Source organism: Pleurodeles waltl, chromosome 10, assembly GCF_031143425.1.
Source record: "Pleurodeles waltl isolate 20211129_DDA chromosome 10, aPleWal1.hap1.20221129, whole genome shotgun sequence".
Taxonomy (NCBI): domain Eukaryota; kingdom Metazoa; phylum Chordata; class Amphibia; order Caudata; family Salamandridae; genus Pleurodeles; species Pleurodeles waltl.
This window is the reverse complement of record NC_090449.1, coordinates 894,447,165-894,465,081: the sequence shown is the minus strand read 5'-3', so window position 1 is coordinate 894,465,081 and position 17,917 is coordinate 894,447,165. Positions and strand designations below refer to the sequence as shown.

The 17,917-nt window shown below is 46.7% G+C and overlaps 1 long non-coding RNA gene across 1 annotated transcript in view; it reads left to right on the top strand.

The window, feature by feature from the left end:
- The window catches only part of LOC138260827 (uncharacterized), a 59,920-nt gene extending 42,493 nt beyond the window's left edge, over nt 1-17,427 (top strand). The window contains exon 4 of the long non-coding RNA XR_011199018.1: nt 17,211-17,427. This is a non-coding gene — a long non-coding RNA (uncharacterized lncRNA). The remainder of the gene's footprint in view (nt 1-17,210) is intronic.
- Nucleotides 17,428-17,917: the final 490 nt, after the last annotated feature.

Sequence of the window (17,917 nt, the reverse complement as noted above, 5' to 3'; positions counted from 1 at the left end):
CCTCAGCCCTGCTCGCCAACCTCGCCAAACTCGGTCTCAAACAACTCGTCACAACGCCCACCCACTCAGCTGGCCACAGACTCAACCCCATCTTCTCCACCAGCAGCCACATCACCTTCACCCATACCACCGAACTCCACTGGACCGACCACCGCTGTGTCCACTTCTCCTTCCAGAAACCCACCGCTTACCACCACTAGCAACCGACCCCTCACCGCAGCTGGAAAAAGATCTCAAAGGACCAACTGATCTCCACCCTCGCCCCGCCACCCAACACCAGCGACCCCAATACCGCAGCCCTCAACCTCAAACAATGGCTAGACGACTGCACCAACACCTTCGCTCCACTTAGGAAATCAACCATCACCCGCACCAGCAAGAAAGCACCCTAGTTCAAGGCTGACCTTCAGGCCTCCAAGCGGGAGTGACGGAAAACCGAGAAGATTTGGCGCCAAGAACAAACAGAGAGCAACCACGCCGCCCTCAAGACTGCCATCCGCAAGCATCACCAGCTCATCCAGACCACCAAAAGATCATTCTACAAAGAACGAATCAACAACAACGCACACAACAGCAAGGAGCTCTTCAGCATCATCAAAGAACTCACCAACCCCAAGTCCTGTTCAGCCGACCCCCACCACTCGCAAGGCCTCTGCGACTCCCTCGCCATCTTTTTTCAACGCAAGATCACGGACATCCAAGGCAGTTTCGCCTCCCAGATCCCCACGACTACCGCTGCCAACGCCAACCCCAACACACCCAACCACACCAACCTCCTGAGTGGCTGGACCCACACCAACGACGAGGACACCACCAAGACCATGAGCACCATCCACTCCGGAATACCCGCCGACCCCTGCCCTCACCATGTCTTCAATAAAGCCAGCCAAATCATCGCCCCCCAGCTCCGTACCACCATAAACAGCTCCTTCGAGACCGCCACCTTCCTGGAGAGCTGGAAACACGCCGAAGTCAACGCCCTGCTCAAAAAACCCAAGGCAGACCCCGAAGACCTCAAGAATTACCGACCCATCTCCCTACTCCCCTTCCCAGCAAAGGTCATTGAGAAGATAGTCAGCAGCCAACTATCACACTTCCTGGAGAACAGCCCGCTCGACATCTGCCAATCTGGCTTCCGCAAGAACCACAGCACGAGACCGCTCTCATCGCTGCTACCGACGACATCAGGATCATGCTCGACAAAGGTGAAACCGTGGCCCTCATCCTCCTTGACCTCTCGGCAGCCTTCGACACCTTCTGTCACCATACACTTCGTACACGCCTCCACAACGCTGGAATCCACCACAAGGCCCTGGACTGGATCACATCCTTCCTCTCCGGCAGAACTCAGAGAGTCCGCCTCCCTCCGTTCCTGTCAAAAGCCACCAAGACCATCTGCGGAGTACTCCAAGGATCCGCTCTCAGCCCCACCCTTTTCAATGTCTACATGGCGCCGCTCACCAACATCGTCTGTTCCCACCGCCTTAACATCGTCTCCTACGTGGACGACACTCAACTGATCCTCTCACTCACAAAGGACCCCGCCAAGACCAACCTCCACAACGGACTTCACGCCATCGCCAACTGGATGGAGGTAAGCTGCCTCAAACTCAACTGGGAGAAGACCGAGATCGTCATCCTTGGCTCCAACAAATCAGCATGGGATGACTCCTGGTGGCCTGCCCCTCTAGGAGCCTCTCCAACTCCCAACACCCACGCATGCAACCTCGGCTTCATACTGGACTCATCGCTCACTATGGCCCAGCAAGTCAATGCCATCTCATCCTCATGTTTCAACACCCTCCGCATGCTTCACAAGACCTTCAGATGGATCCCCATTGAAACCAGAGGAACAGTCACCCATGCCCTCGTCAGCAGCAGACTGGACTACGGCAACGCACTCTACGCGGGAACAACGGCCAAGCTCCAGAGAAAACTTCAGCGCATTTAGAACGCCTCAGCACGACTCATCTTTAACCTCCCTTGCCACGAACACATCTCCGCCCACCTCAGAGACCTCCACTGGCTCCCTGTCAACAAAAGGATCATCTTTAAACTCCTGATCCACACTCACAAGGCTCTCCACGACGCCGGCCCTGCCTACCTCAACGAGTGTCTCAACTTCCACGTCCTGACACACCAGCTCCGCTCCGCCAACCTTGCCACTGTTTCCCTCATCCACCGGACCACAACCGGCGGCAGATCTTTCTCCCACCTCACCGCCAAGACCTGGAACTGCCTCCCCGTCAACCTACATCTGACCCAAGACCTCCTGACCTTCAGGAAGCGTCTCAAGACCTGGCTATTCGATCAGTAGCACCCCCCCCCAGCGCCTTGAGACCCTATTGGGTGAGTAGCGCGCTTAACAAATGATTGATTGATGTGTTTGATGGAATGATTGTTTCTGTATTTTTTGTTTTATTGTATTGCGTTTGAAATCATCAATAATGTATAGGCCTGGGTCCCCGGCTTCCAGTAATGTTTCAGTGGGGGTCCCCGGGTCCCAGTAATGATAAAGTGGGGGCCATAGAAGTGAAAAGTTTGGTAACCACTACACTACAGTAAAAGCCAAAATAGAAGAGAGGTTAGATGAAACCATTAATTAAAAATATAGTGAGCAGCAAAGGAGGAAGAGGAATTGTTGTAATGAAAATATAGCTATTTTATTAAGCCAGTATGAAATAATGTGTTTGAAATTAGTTGAGGGTGCCTGCCTATAGTATGTAATTTAATAGTATATAGTTTGCATCACTCATACAGTCAGATAGGCACTTATACACTTCCTCAGAAGCACTAAGGCACCTACTACTCAAATAGACAGTGACTGACACACTCAGTCACACACCTATTAAACCATTCCCAAACCCCTTTAGTCACCTCTGTATCCACTTACATAGTCATTCACACACCCATGCAGTCACAGTCACACCCACTCACATATCTATACAGCCATTCATATGCCCAACACTCAGACAGTTACACACACACTTACATACCCATACACCCAGTCATACACCCAGTCATCCACCTGTACAACCACTCACATACCTATTTACAAAACCATACAGCCACTCAACCAGACAGGGACAGAGGCACTTATATATCCACTCACACACCCACACAACACTTTTGTATCCACCTCTAACAGAGTCATAAGCACACACAGTTACACACCCAAATTCCCACTAAGACAGCCAGTTACAGTTAGAAATTGGGTCTCTAGTTGGCAGATGTATGCACCCTGTCCAAATTAGAACCACAATCCTAGTCAGGGTAAGTCAGATACACACCCTAAATTAACCTGTTCTCGCCCTCTGGTAGCTTGGCACAGAGCAGTCAGGCTTAACTTAAAAGGCAATGTGTCTAGTGTTGTGCAAAACGTAAATTCCAGTAACAGTGAAAACACCTAAAAAGACTCCACACCAATTTACAAAAATAGAGAATATGTTTGAGTAAAACAAGACCAAAATGACAAAAATCCAATAAGTAGAACTCAAGATATAATTTTTTAAAGAATGAACTGCAATGTAGTACTTAAAAGTCACTAGTCATAAAAGGATATTCGAGGTTGCACTAGACTGGGGTAAATTTAAAGTTCAGGCAAACCGTGATGGAGAGCAGGCCGGCTACACAACCCATGCATGGCCTGCTTAACAGTACCTTGGAGGGAGGGCTGCGTTGACATCCAGGAGATGTTGCATTGGTTCCGATCTGCGCAGTCCAGGGGATGCATCATCATCAAGCCACGCAGTTGCCGAAGCGGTGCCCTCGAAATGCTTTGTCGAACCCCTTGTGATGAAGACGATGCGTCATCGAGCCACTTAGCGAAGTCCTCGACCTCAGCAGCAATGTGTTGTTGTCGAGGGAGTTGCAGAAGTTCAGATCGGCAAACAGAGTTGATGTGTCAATTTTTGCAGGAGACCAGCTGCAGAGTTTCCTTTCAAGGCCCAGGACTAGATTGGCACCTCTTGCCAGGACAGGACTCATAGTTGGCAGAGTCTAACAGCTAAAGTAGAGTTGGAGGAAGTCTTTGATGTCCCTGAGACTTCAAAACAGGAGGCAAGCCAGCAAGCCATTGGAGTCACTTGTTTCTTGTGAGGATGCAGAGAGTTAAGTCCAGTCCTTCTCACTCCCTGGCAAGAGGCAGCAGGCCAGCACAGCAAAGCAGGTCAGCAGAGTGGCAGTCTCTCCTTGCAGCACAGCAGTCCTCCTTCCTGAAAAAATGTCCTCAAATCCAGAAGTGTACTGATTTGGTGGGGTTTGCAGTCCAGTACTGATACCCATTGAACCTTTGAAGCAGGGGAGACTTCAAAGAATGGCCTTTAAAGAGCATAAGGTCCCTGCCCTTCTTTCCCTGGCTCCAGACACTCTACAGGGGGTTATGCAACTTGTTGTGTGGGGACAGGCACAGCCCTATTTAGGTGTGTCAGCTAATCCCTCCCATCTAGCCCAGGCAGGCCCATCAATCTGGTGATGGGCCGTCAGGATGTAAATGCCCCCCAGCTCTATTTGTGTGTGGCTGTCTAGAGGGAATGCACAAACCCCAGCTGTCACCCACCCCAGACACGTATTCAGAGACAGGCAGAAGAATGGGATGGGTAAAGTAAGAAAATGCCCACTTTCTAAAGTGGAATTTTCAGACTTACAATTTAAAATCCAACTTCACTATAAATTGTGATTTGAAACTGTGAGATTAGACACCAAACTCCAAATTTCTATCTTTTCCCAATTGGAAATTACACTTAAAGACTGTTGGAAAGTAATCCCAATGTTAACCTATGGGAGAGAAAGGCCTTGAAGTAGTGAAAATGAATGTAATAGTTTTTCACTACCAGGGCATGTTAAACATAAAAGTCCATGTCCAATGTTTTAAATACACTACACTCTGCCCTTGGGGTTAGCTAGGGCTTACTTTAGGGGTGACTTACATGTGCTAAAAAGGAAGGTTTGGGCCTGGCAAGAGGGTGCACTTGCCGGGTCAAAATGACAGTTTACAACTGCTAACACAGGCTCTGCATTGGCAGGCCTGAGGCATGTTTAAAGGACTATTGTAGTGGGTGGCACAATCAATGCTGCAGGCTCCCCCAGTAGCATTTAAGTCAGCAAAACAGGAGGTCAGAAGGCAAAACGTCAGGGGAAACCACTCCAAGGATGCCAGGTCTGGCTGTTACCAATCCATACAGCCACTTATATACCCATTTAGACACCCTTAGAGTGATTAACACACCCAGTCACACACCCACACAACTACTTACACATCCAGTGACATACCCACAGAGGAACTGATACACTCACTCACATATCCACTCAACCACTCACACACCATTCACTCACCTGTAGAGCCACTCATATACCCATCTATATATCCATACTCAGACACTTACACAGCCTGTTACACACTGACATAACCAATTATGTAGCTAGTCACTTGCTTATAGTATGTAATCTAATGGTATGTCATGAAAAGTTACATTTATTTTACAGTAGCTCTTCAGATATCTACTTGTGTTTAAAGAGTAATGAAAGATGGAACGGTGAGGTGAAAAAAAATTAACAATTATGCTTGTTGACAGCATTCATAAACCGGGCAACTGATGACATTTTTAGTGCAACTGGCATATGACATTTGCCACAATGAGTGACCGTGTCTTGCAGTCTTGGTAAAACAGAGGGGATGGTAACCATCTGGTCAGATGCTAAGGGTCCCATAGATGGTCTAGCTGCTGATGGTGATGCATCACCTTCCCTCGCTCTTATCATCCTGTGATACTTCCTTCTATCTGTAGTTTTCAGGTGTTTCGAAATGGAGGATGTGCCTTGTCAATACTTCACCGTACCTCTTGAAAGTTTGTTGCTGCATATATTAAATTGGACAAATTTTGGAAGAACTTTCTTTTCTCTTGAAGGGATGGAGAAATATTTTCGGATGCCAGAGGAATTCTTTGGAACTGGTAAGTTGTTTTCTTCTTCATCCTGCTGTTCCTCTTCTCTTTGATCTTAACCAAAAGACATCCTAACTTTGAAACTCTCTTCTTTTAAAAGCAAGCCAAAAAACTATGGAGTTGTGGTTTTCTGTCTGTCTCCAGGGAGATGTGAAACCCTAATAACTGATTTGAGGTGCGGTTTACTATGTGGATAGGTGGAGACTTAGGGCCTCATTATGAGTTTGGCAGTTGGACCACCAGACTGCCATGTTAGCGGTCCTCAAAAGACCGCCATGCTGGCGGTCTTCCAGACCACCCTATTACGAGTTACAGAGGCAGGGCTGTCAACTGCCAAGCAAAAAAGCCAGTGACGTGGTGGCCTGGAGCTAGGTGGTTCGACCACCAGAGACGTCAGCACTGCAGCCAACCGCTACGCATATTACAAGCACACAGTCGCTGTGGCAGTCCCTTCACGGTGGTCGGCCAATGGCGGTCCAAACCTCAACATCGGTGCCAGCCACTAGAAGGGAGGCTCTGCCAGAGGAAGAACCAGCTTTAGACACCCCTGCTACTGTGGCAGCAGCCCCCCGCCTGCAAGTGGGGACGTCCAGCAAATAATCCAGGAGGTGCAGTTGGCAAGACACTCACCACTGCCAGCAAGTGACCCCTTCCTATAGGATCTCCTTTGTGTGCCACACATTCACTCTGTGGAGTGACCCTCAACCACCTTCCAGCTCCAATGGGAGGAGTACTCTGGACTATGTACTCCCAGTGGTGTGCATCTACTCCAGTGATTTCATTCAACATGACTGACCCCTTCACCTCACTATTTTGTTACTTTCTGTCCAAAATGTATTGTCTGTATCAGCATTGTAATAAATTCATCCATCACAAACTCATTGTCTGCTCACTTACATTTTTCATTTAGCTATGTAGAGATGTAAGACCATGTGAACCATTCAATGAAGATACAAGCTACTTGTGCAAGCAGGGATATGTTACAGGTACAAGTGTCCAGCTCAGGATTACAACCATTACACACCAACAATTTACTACAAGTGCCTGGTCAACACCAAACATTTTTTTACAGTGGGCAGCACATAGGCTGTCAATATGTCTGGACTATTGGAAATCAAGAATTAGTGACTCATACTGAGTAAATGAACATATTTACAGGTACAGACCCCTAGACCACTGAAGGAAGGGATTTGCCAGACATTGTCCTGTTGAATAGACAAACACAAAAGTGGTTAATGTCAGCAGATTGAGCCTTATCACATACCACACCAAAGTAATCCAACATCACATAATCCAAGATACAGACAGATGGCAGTGCAACAGTCCTTGATCACAGGGCCATCATAATCCAGTTACCATGCATCTGGTGGTATGACATAAACATATGTCAGTATTGTGGCTCAGGCACTGTGACGTGCAGTGATAAAACACATCTACAGCTATGTACAGGTCATACGGAAAGAGTGGTTAGCCAATGTGAAGAAAAATGACTTGGTCAAAAGCTAGGACTACATATTTTATGAAGACATGATGACACACATGATGCATCAGGCCCACCACAACACACCAGAGAAGTGCAATGGCCACTTCTGTACCTCCACCTAAACACTGTGCAAGCTGTCTTGTTACAGGTTTCATACATCCAAACTCTGCGACCTACATTACCTGGAACAATCCATGTCCACTTTGTATGTCAGGACAGCATCAGATACCTGCCAATGTCACAACTCTGAAATGCCCATACGAAGATACCAGACAAAGAACAAAACAAGGAGTATAGGCTTGAAACCATACCTATGACACAAGTTACATGCAAGAAAGTACACTGCAAGGAAACCTACACAAACAAAGCAACATCGTCAAGGTAGGGATGTGTCAAACGCTATCTCATCAAGCAGCAGAGTATCAGCTCCCTAGCTGTTTCCAAAATGCTCAACTCCACACATTCTCACAACTACAGTTCATTGTACAGCCACCGGTATTACATGACATGACATACTTACACTCATGCAAAGTAGCTGTTGATGAGATGAGTTGCACCTGGTGGCACTGCAGGCTCCCCCCCTCTGGGATGTACGGGATATTCCTCTGCAGGGCGATGTTGTGAAGCATGCAGCATGCCACAGTGATCTGACACACTTTTCTGGGTTAGTAGAGGAGAGCTCCACCATTCGGGTCCAAACAGCGGAATCTGGTTCTCAGGAGCCCAAAAGCCCGCTCCACAGGCTGCTGTGTTCTTCCATGGGCCTAATTGAAGCGGACTTCCCCTGGCGTAGTTGGATTGCACACCGGTATCAACATCCAAGGACAGTTTGGATATGCGGAGTCTCCTGTTTAAGCAATAGGTCAGAAGTGCAACAATGAGTCACTCACTTCATGAGTGTAGCACCTGACATTGCCCACACACAAAATCGGGACAGAGGTGATTTACCAACCAGCCAGGCTCTCTCTGGGTGCAGTTGTGACCTCAGCTGGGGTACGTGCTGTTCCGCATTATGAATAAATCAAGGTCTGATCCAGGGTAATGGGCACAGACATGTGACGTGTAGAGATCCGTCAAACAGACAACTTGCACTTTGATAGAATGGAAATTCTTTCTGTTGCAATAGACCTGTTCAGTGGCCTGAGGTAGCACCAAGTTAACATGTTTACCATCAATGACCCCCACCACATGTGGCAGGTGGCCAAATCCTTAGAAGTCAGCCTTCACATTGGCTAAATTGTCATGCCGGGTACCCTAATGTAGCTCTCAATGTGTTTCAAAATTGCTGATTGGAAATACTACAACATCAGACTGAACATAGTTTGGGACATACCAGCAGATAGGGCCACTGTATGCTGGAAGGACCTTGGGGCCAGGAAGTGTAAAATTGACATGACTTGTACAATGGGTGGTATGCTGGTTTGATAACTAATAGCCGGCATCAGATCTGGCTCCAACTGACAGCATAAGTCTGGCTCCAACTGACAGCATAAGTCCACTATTGTTTGCCTATCCAGGCGGTACAACAAGATTATGTGGCGTTGCTCCATGGTCTGAAGGTCTGGCAGTGGGCAGTAGACAGTAGGTTGTTGTATCCTCCCTCTACCAGGGTACCTTTGTGTGACAAGACATGATTTGTAACATTAGTCAGTGTGTCCACAGCAACATACATAATGCATGCCAACAATATCATGTGACAAAGCATTTCTGACTAGATAAGACTGGATTTCTGACTGGATAGACATGACATCCAATCCAAATCACAGCTGGCAACGACACAAAGGTCACATGTGACCCCCATGGCTTTCAACACATCTGTCTGGATGTCATGGACAGCTCTATGGCTCACCAGAGGAGCAGGTAAGAATCTCATAGGCACAATTGATACTGTTCAGCACTATGCTTTCCCTCGTCACAGGCTACAATGTGCCCCTATGTAGCAGTTGGACTTCTTGTGTGCCTGTTGTTGCAGTCTGTGTGGCATCAGTGGGATGTCCGTTGTGCAGGTATGGAATTGGTGGCCAGTACTACATGTTAAGTTCAGTCACATCGTGTTGTGTGAGTTTTTTGGGGTCCTAGATTCTCCTTGTGTTGGATGCACATAACTAGGTAAGGAGACTTTGCCTGTCATCCACTGATGTCTCTTTCATCATGATGGTTCTAAATGTTGGACAACATGTATGTGCATGACAGCATGAGCATTGTATGCATCTTGTCTGAGTCATTTGAGAATCTTGTAAGTAATGTGTATAGTACCACTTTCAACCCACATCTGGCCTTGCCAAACTGTAGTCTTGAAGGCATATCCTGACTCACTCTGCCCTTCAGGTTGCCACACACACCACATGCCAATTCCCTGATGGCCACATGTTGTACTGTCATATATAGAAGTGTTGTAAATGGAGTGACATGTAGGTTCTGTATGCTCAGCCTGCAGAGACGTGGGCCTGTCAAATGTATCTCCCAATATGGGACATAGTCCAAGCTGGTGTAGAGCCACAGTGGCTGTGCAATGGTGGCACTGTCCCCACTCCCTGTACACCAGTTGATCCTGACATGTGGACAATATGATGCTCTAGTGCCACAACTTTCCATGAATGCCTCATTCCATTGACTAAATTAGGAAAGGGTATTGAGGTACATCCCAGAAGTAGTCTATATGTGCATTCGGCCTCATTGTCAGTGTGTGTTTTTGACTCATGACAGGTCCCTTATTCCCACAGCTTTGTTGTCACCTTCACAGAAGTCATATTTGTCCTGTACAGGCTTATTGCATTGATGATAAACCCACAATGCAGACAGTGTGTTGATTCCTGTGAGGCCATGATATGTGAGTCAGTAGCTTGGTCACATAGCAAAAAGTATACAATGCATACCTTTGTATATTGAATGTCATCTATGTAGGATAGATACATATGTCCAAAGGAGCATTCTGTGATATAAGTACATACCACAGAACCCACCCCCTTAAGTGGCATGAGTCTGCGTTTGGTAGGCCACATGTCTACACTGAGACAAGGAATACACTTCCTGTAGCCACCATGCAAGCCACCTCATTGTCACTCAAGTGTAAGGGTGAGGTCTGTACTATGTGTGAATATGTTTGTCTATTCAGGGCTCAGGAGTTTACCCTTCAGAAGCCACATTGCTGGGTAGTGATTCATTGTGGCTCACATCACAGTACATTTTACTGGAGCATGGACTATCTGATGTCTATAGGCCTGCTTGGTCATTCTAGGCCCTGAACAGGGTGGTGGGTTAGTCTGCAGATGGATATATATGTTTGCAGTCGTGTCCCTGTACTTATTACTTTGTGTGCTTTACACTTGTGGTGTGTTAACAAATTGCCAATTTCTTGCTTGGTATTTCTGACGTGTGTGACTCAACCATTTCTGTGAAAATTTGTGATTGTAATCCCTTTATCTGTCTTTTGCATTCTTGCAGGTCAATGCCCATCATAAGAAGGGGATATGGAGAGCCATCGCCTAGAAAGTGCAGACCCTGCAGGTCCACAGCCGGCGGAGAGGCCACTGTCACAAGAGGTGGGAGGACATGAGACTCTGAGCCCGGAAGATCACGGAGTTCCAGCTGGGGCTGTTCTCCTAACTTGGGCGCGCATCAGACCATGACCCCCCCTAATGTCACGCGTCCTGGCGGTGGCATACTCAGACCTTGATAGGCATTTGATGGGACCACAACAGCCACAAGTGGGCGAGTACAGGGCATATTCCTGCCTGTCATATTCCCAAGTTAAGGTGTTAGGTTCTGACATCTCCCCCTGACAATTAGGTATGAGCCATGTGTGGCACTGGAGATGAGTGACTTTGTGTAGATATGTCATGTGGTGCATACTGATGCGCCTTACCTATTGGCTCAGGGACCTAGGACACAACTTTGTAGAATCCACAAACAATTTGCCCTCCAGCGGCAACATATGGCTGTGTACATTGATCAATCAAGTAATTGTTGTAGTAGGGGGGGTGAATTCTATGCAACAAAACAAAACTCCTTAGTGTTACAGGCCAAATGAAGGAAGTGATGGATCACTGTCCTCAGCCATGTGTCTGGTCAAATGAGTATATTGGCATCTGCCACCCAGAGGCTACTTGTCTACAGCATGTGACGGGTGCTTGTGTCTCACTACTCTGTAATATAAAGATGGCCATCATACATGTGATAGAGCATACATAGTTATTTGGGTGCAGCTACAGATCAATACTTTTATGTGGTAAGTGGGGAATGTCCATGGACATGATTTGTATGCGATCACTGTTGACAACATTCCTTGTGCCTACCTGTTGGCATGTGTCCCTTTATCTTTTGCCAAATGTGTACGCTACTGTTTAATGCATGGTCAACCTGTGTTCATGGGATGAATCCTGTATTCCCTCACATATATATGCATGCCAACCTATGTGTGAATCAGACATATGCAATGGGAGTACATCTTATGTGATGCCACAGACAAGAGTGTGTCACCATTGATTGTTGGCTGACACATACCGTCACCCATCATTGCATGTCATTTGGCATGTACAACTGCAGTAGCAATGAGGGACAAGACGTTGTATGACTACATTTTTTTGACACAATGTGCATTTCCAGGCCATTGATGTGGCATCATGTGGCAAAGTGCAATGCACTTGGAAATGGGGAAGGTTTGTCACCTGACTGTTGGCATGCATCATGGAGTGACTTGCAGTTATGGTGAAATCACATGTGGTTGGGTACAACCATTCATGCACAGACATATGGGTTTGGAGGACCAAAATGGTGACATTGATGTAGCTTCCCATTAAGCAACATGTTGAGGGCCTTCTACTGGTACTTGCAAATCCCTGGGCATCTCCACTATACAAAGGAATAATGGTATCTACTAATGCAAACAGAGTATGCAATTGTAAGGGGTACCAGACATTAGGGGTGATTGCCGTGGGGTTTGCTGATTCATTGTATTGTGGATTTTAGGGAAATATCTCCCTGTCAATTTGCGCATGAAGTTTACAGTGAACATTTCCATGCCAAATGTGTGGCATCTCAGAGCAACTTTGGTTCTACCTTCATGACTCCATTGGGACAAATTCCACTTGGTGAAGTGTGTATTGTTGATATGTTTCAAGTGTGACATGAGTAATTCCATGTCACCTTCTCCCAGCTACTGTACTGTTGTCAGCAACGTGGCGTGTTCTGGGTGCATCATTTCACATTGTTGTGATATTGTTTATGTGAGAAATAAATGCCTGCATGACCTTGTGTGGGATCTGTCGGAATGAAGTTGCCATTGGGCTACTATTGTTTGACAGCAGGTAACTGAGGTATGCTCCATGAGACAAAGCATTAAAAGTGATGTGGTCTCCTACTTGATCAATGGTTACTGTGATTGCACAACTTCAGCCATACAATTGGGCAATTGTTTACAGTTCAGATGGCATGCATGCATACGGTATGGTACAAGTAGGGGCTGCTTTGGCAGAGTTTGTTGCTGGGACCTAATTGACATGATGGTAATATTTGCTAATCAGAGCTGTTGTTCAAGTGTGATCAGGAGTATGTGGTGATTTTCTTTCTTTTTGTATACCCACAGGTACCAACACAACAGGCACTGACCCCCACCACAACCACCATACCCTCAGACACCACCCCAACAGGCCAACAGACATCCACCACCCCCACCATACCCACAAACACCACACCAACAGACATCCACTACATCCATCATACCTGCAGACACCACCCCAACAGACACACAAACATCCACCACACCCACCAGACCTGCAGACACCAACCCAACAGACACACAAACATCCACCACTACCAGCATACCCTCAGATACCACCCCAACAGACACATCCACCACTCCCACATCATCCATCACCTCCTCCCAGCTCCCAACACACACATCAGACACCACCGAAACATAAGTATACCTCACACACCCAAGACATCAACACCGACACACCAGACAACCACTCCCACATCCTCCAAATCCCCAACCCCTTCTGATGACCATCCCAGTGCTTCAAAGGAGAGTTTCCTCTTTGACCTTGCCCTTTCCCCTGTTCCCTCCACCCCCGGTCCCAAACTCAAGAGGCCTGATCCACATTCCAACCCATCCATATCACATTGAAGTCCTCCCCTGTCAATCTTGCCCATCCCCTGAAAGCACCCATACCCCCTCCCTCCCAAGAAGAAGCCCACCCCTCCTAAGAAACAGTACACCCCTCCCAAACCCACCCATCCCAAATCAACCTCCCTCCCCAGGATGATCCTTGAGGTGCCTACAAGCCCACTTGATGCCCCTTCCTGTGGAGGCTCCCTGGCAGTAATAGGAGTCAAGTGTGGGTACAGTACTGTGCAGTGACTATCAGACAGACTGGCCAATGGCCTTTGCTATTATCCATTGTGTTATAAATAAACCCAAATTGTTGTTTTTTAGGTACACATTTGTCCTGCGATTCCTTTTCTATCTTTATGTTGTTCCTGAGTGACTTGTGTTGCCTGCCTACAGTTGTGTGTGTTTCAGCCTGATTGCTGATCCATTTGCTGTTGTTACGAAAATCTAACATTGTGGGCAGTGCTAGTGTCATCCATGACTAAGGTAGATGTTGACTGTATAGATATGTGTTTTCTTAAAACAATTGTGGTGTCATTTCATTGTATTCTGTTTGGTATGGTAAGTATTTAACCTAGGGTGGTCCAATGTCTATGGTGTATGGTGTTAGACTTGTCCCCCTGATTAGGATTGTAGATTGGTCTCATGTGTGGCAGCTTGAGTTTTGTTCTTGCAGACATGGAGGGTGTTCAACTATGCTACCTTTGTTTGCATTTGATTGTGCATGTGCCCATTTTGCTGTGTGCACCTTGAGCCTACTTCATCTAGATGTATGTCCCATGCAGCTGCTGTTGTATTTGCTTTCTTGATTTGTACTTCCACATTTTGCAGATAGGCATGTCACTTGGCTCTCGTATTGTTTGTCCTTGAGAAACATGTAGGGCCAGTTCCTGTGCAAATGTTGTTTTAGGGGCATGGGTAAAGTGATATGTGTCCCAGTGCAGCATCCTTCCCTGAGTTCTCTGGATGCCCCCATCCCTATTGGGCAGGTATTGTTTGCAAAGTGAGCTTGGGATATTTGTCTCTCTGACTATTGTGCATCTCATTGTCCTTCCATCGTGTTGCAATGTGGGTGGTGTGTGGGTCGATACCTGGGATGTTTAATGAGAGTGGTGTTTGTGTTCCATGACACATCCAATTCTTATGTGTTTTGAATCTGACAACATGGAATGTGTTCAATGTGAGTGTGCCAGTTGTATTGGTAGATGTTATGTTGCTGTGTTGTTGGTGTTGTGTGACACAATGTTTTGTACACTTCAGTTATCAGTGGTGTCATAAAAGATGTAATTGAACATGTTGTGAGTGATGCAATCTGTGAAGTTATAAGCAGAGTTGGTGGGAGCACAATTTGTAGTTAGGACTCCCCACAAGGGCTCGTGGGTCATGGTGCCTCTACCTTGCTTCCTTATTATTATTTTTTATTTTTTATCTCAGGACAAGAGGCCAAGTCCCCAAATCCTGTAATGGCCATTGCACCATTTCTTAACATGTTCTGGCCTGCCAGTCAGAGTGCTCATGCCAAAAAAGCCCCTCAGCCAATCGAAAAGCTAGTATTTATTATTTTAGAGAAAACGTCAGTATCTATAAATTTTGAACTTAAATTTATCAAGAATTACTGAACAGATTTACACCAAACCATGAACAACATGCATTATAGGTAAAGAGCTAGCTTTTTGCCAAATTAAAATTCTGTTTAGCTGTTTTGGTGTAACACTGTTTAAAATTCTGTATGGAAATTGCATGGAGAAACTGGAGTTTGGGACCCCCCCTTTTTATCAGCCCCCCCCCCGTATGACTGATCACCCTGAAACTTTCCAGGAAGAAGCTGAGGTGGATAAGGTTGGAAAGTTTTGTGAAGATTCATCAAATGGCACCAACGTTATATATGTAGTCAGGAACTCCTCTCAAAGGAACAAAGTAGCACACCATCAGTGAAGAATACCTTGTTATTGTGCAACATACCAACAACACTTTTCAGCTTCAAAGGAGTCTTTGTTAAGTTATGAGCATGCCCAACCACCTGCAAGAAATCTAAGTAAACCAGCATTAGCATTAACAAATTACTTCCAATGGAGAGATGAAACATCACATACATATTGGTCAGTCCTCCATGCTCTTATAAACCAAATAACCATACTCTGCATATGTATAACATACAGATTAATCTCAAAACATGAAAAATCCAAACATAAGGACATTGGGCCATATGTACGAACACATTTTCCCATAGACACAGAGGCCCTCATTACAACATTGGCAGGCGGCTACTGCCGCCCGCCAAGTTGTAACCGCCGTGCGGCCGGCAATGCGGCCGCACTCCCGCGGTGGCCATTTGGACATCCCAGCTGGGCCGGCGAGCGGAAACCGAGTTTCCGCCCGCCGGCCCAGCGGGGATCTCGGCCGCAACATGGAAGCCGGCTCCAAATGGAGCAAGCGGTGTTGTGGCCGTGCGACGGGTGCAGTTGCACTCGTCGCGCTTTTGAAAAGCTGCATGGGGCCCTGTCAGGGGGCCCCTGCACTGCCCATGCCAAAGGCATGGGCAGTGCAGGGGCCCCCAGGGGCCCTGCGACTCCCCGTACCGCCAGCCTTTTCCTGGCGGTTCAAACCGCGGTTCAGTCCCCGGTCGGGGACTCGTAATCCCCTGGGCAGCGCTGCAAGCAGCGCTGCCCTGGAGGATTATCACCGCCGGGGCCATTGTGGCGGAAAACCGCCAGCCCTGGTGGTGCGACTGCGGCGCTACCGCCGCGGTCGTAATGACCTAGGAAGCACCGCCAGCCTGTTGGCGGTGCTTCCGTCATTACAGCCCTGGCGGTCTTGGACCGCCAGGGTTGTAATGACCCCCACAATGAGCAAAACTGCTTGCTACATCTGGCCCATTGTATTCTATTTGTAACATAATTCATCAGTAATGGAAATGAAAGAAATTCTTCACAAATATGAAATTTTCCCAAGATATTTCTAAACATGGTGGGCACAATTCAGTACTAAACATATGAATATGTTAGCATGTTTCACATGATCTATAAAATGAACATAGGCATAATCACCAGCATAAAGGTCATAATTCATTATGTAGACCTTAATACATAAACACATGTATTTTACATCAATGTGACCTTCAATGTATGAATAATATTTAACTGTGCAATGCACGGGCAATGCATACTTTTTTGCCTATGGATACAGGAATCAAACATCCCCCATGATGATAAAGTGTATTAGTGCTAAACCACAGTTATCCTGCAATTCATGCTAAAAAGCAAAATACAGTTAGTCAAGTAAGAATGCATGAATTGTCAAGGGCTGGTGCCATATTTTGACGTCTATAACATGTCGTAAATGACCATATACCACATTATAAGCATTCTGAGTGTAAGTATCCTAATCAATCCACTTTGACTTGTGGACACCAAATGAAACACAACCAATTAGATAAAAATCCTTAAAAAATGTGTGTCAAGGATACATTTCCAAAATAAGGAATAGAGAAAAGTTAATACAATGGAAAAAGCAGTTGTGAGAGGCCCCCTACTTACCTCACAGACTTACCCACAACTGCTGCGCCGAGCACCATAACATCTTGAACATTTGTGAAAAAGGAGAAGAAAGGTTTAAAGCAGGAGAGTTTCTATGCACATCAACACTAAAAAGGGACCATTGTATTTTTAAACAGGAAGGCGGGACTATGCAAGGGGAGAGCCAATCATTGGAGCATGGAGGAGGAGAAAAGGACGCTGTCACCAGATGGAAGGAGAGTGAGGGAGAGACTGAGAGTCCAGAAGAAGGAGGAAGTTGCCAGACTGAGGGAAAAACACAAAACACTGCTGATGCCGTCAAGAATGCCACAGATATGGAGGGAGATCCTGAGACCTGGAGCGAGGAGAGGTGGACACCCCCAGAGGAAGCTGAAGAGCCACCGCAACTCAGGAGAGTTGCGGTGTAGTGGGTGAGAACTGAGGGGAGGGAGAGGGAGGAGGTTTGTTTTGTGTTGGGGAGGGAACAGCACGAGTAAGGGTGTTTTGATTTTTGTAACACTACGCATGGGCATATCTGTGGCACCGCATCTGACCTTTTCTATAACACTGCATTTTGAGCACACCATTCTTTTTTGTTTTCTGCATGCGCATGTGCTGCCCAAAACACCCCCTACGTTAGAGCGTTTTCCCCTGTTAAGCTATGAGATGATATACAGAAGTCATATACCTTAAAACCCCTTAAACTAAAAGACACTGAAGACCACCAAACTGAACCTTTAACCTAGTCGGCAACCCCTGCATGTTACATTGTAATGGTCACTAAGGATACCCAACTCCTGACCCTTAAGGAGTACACAACACACAGGCAAAGTCCCAGGGTAGATCGTCTGCATGTTTCCCTCAC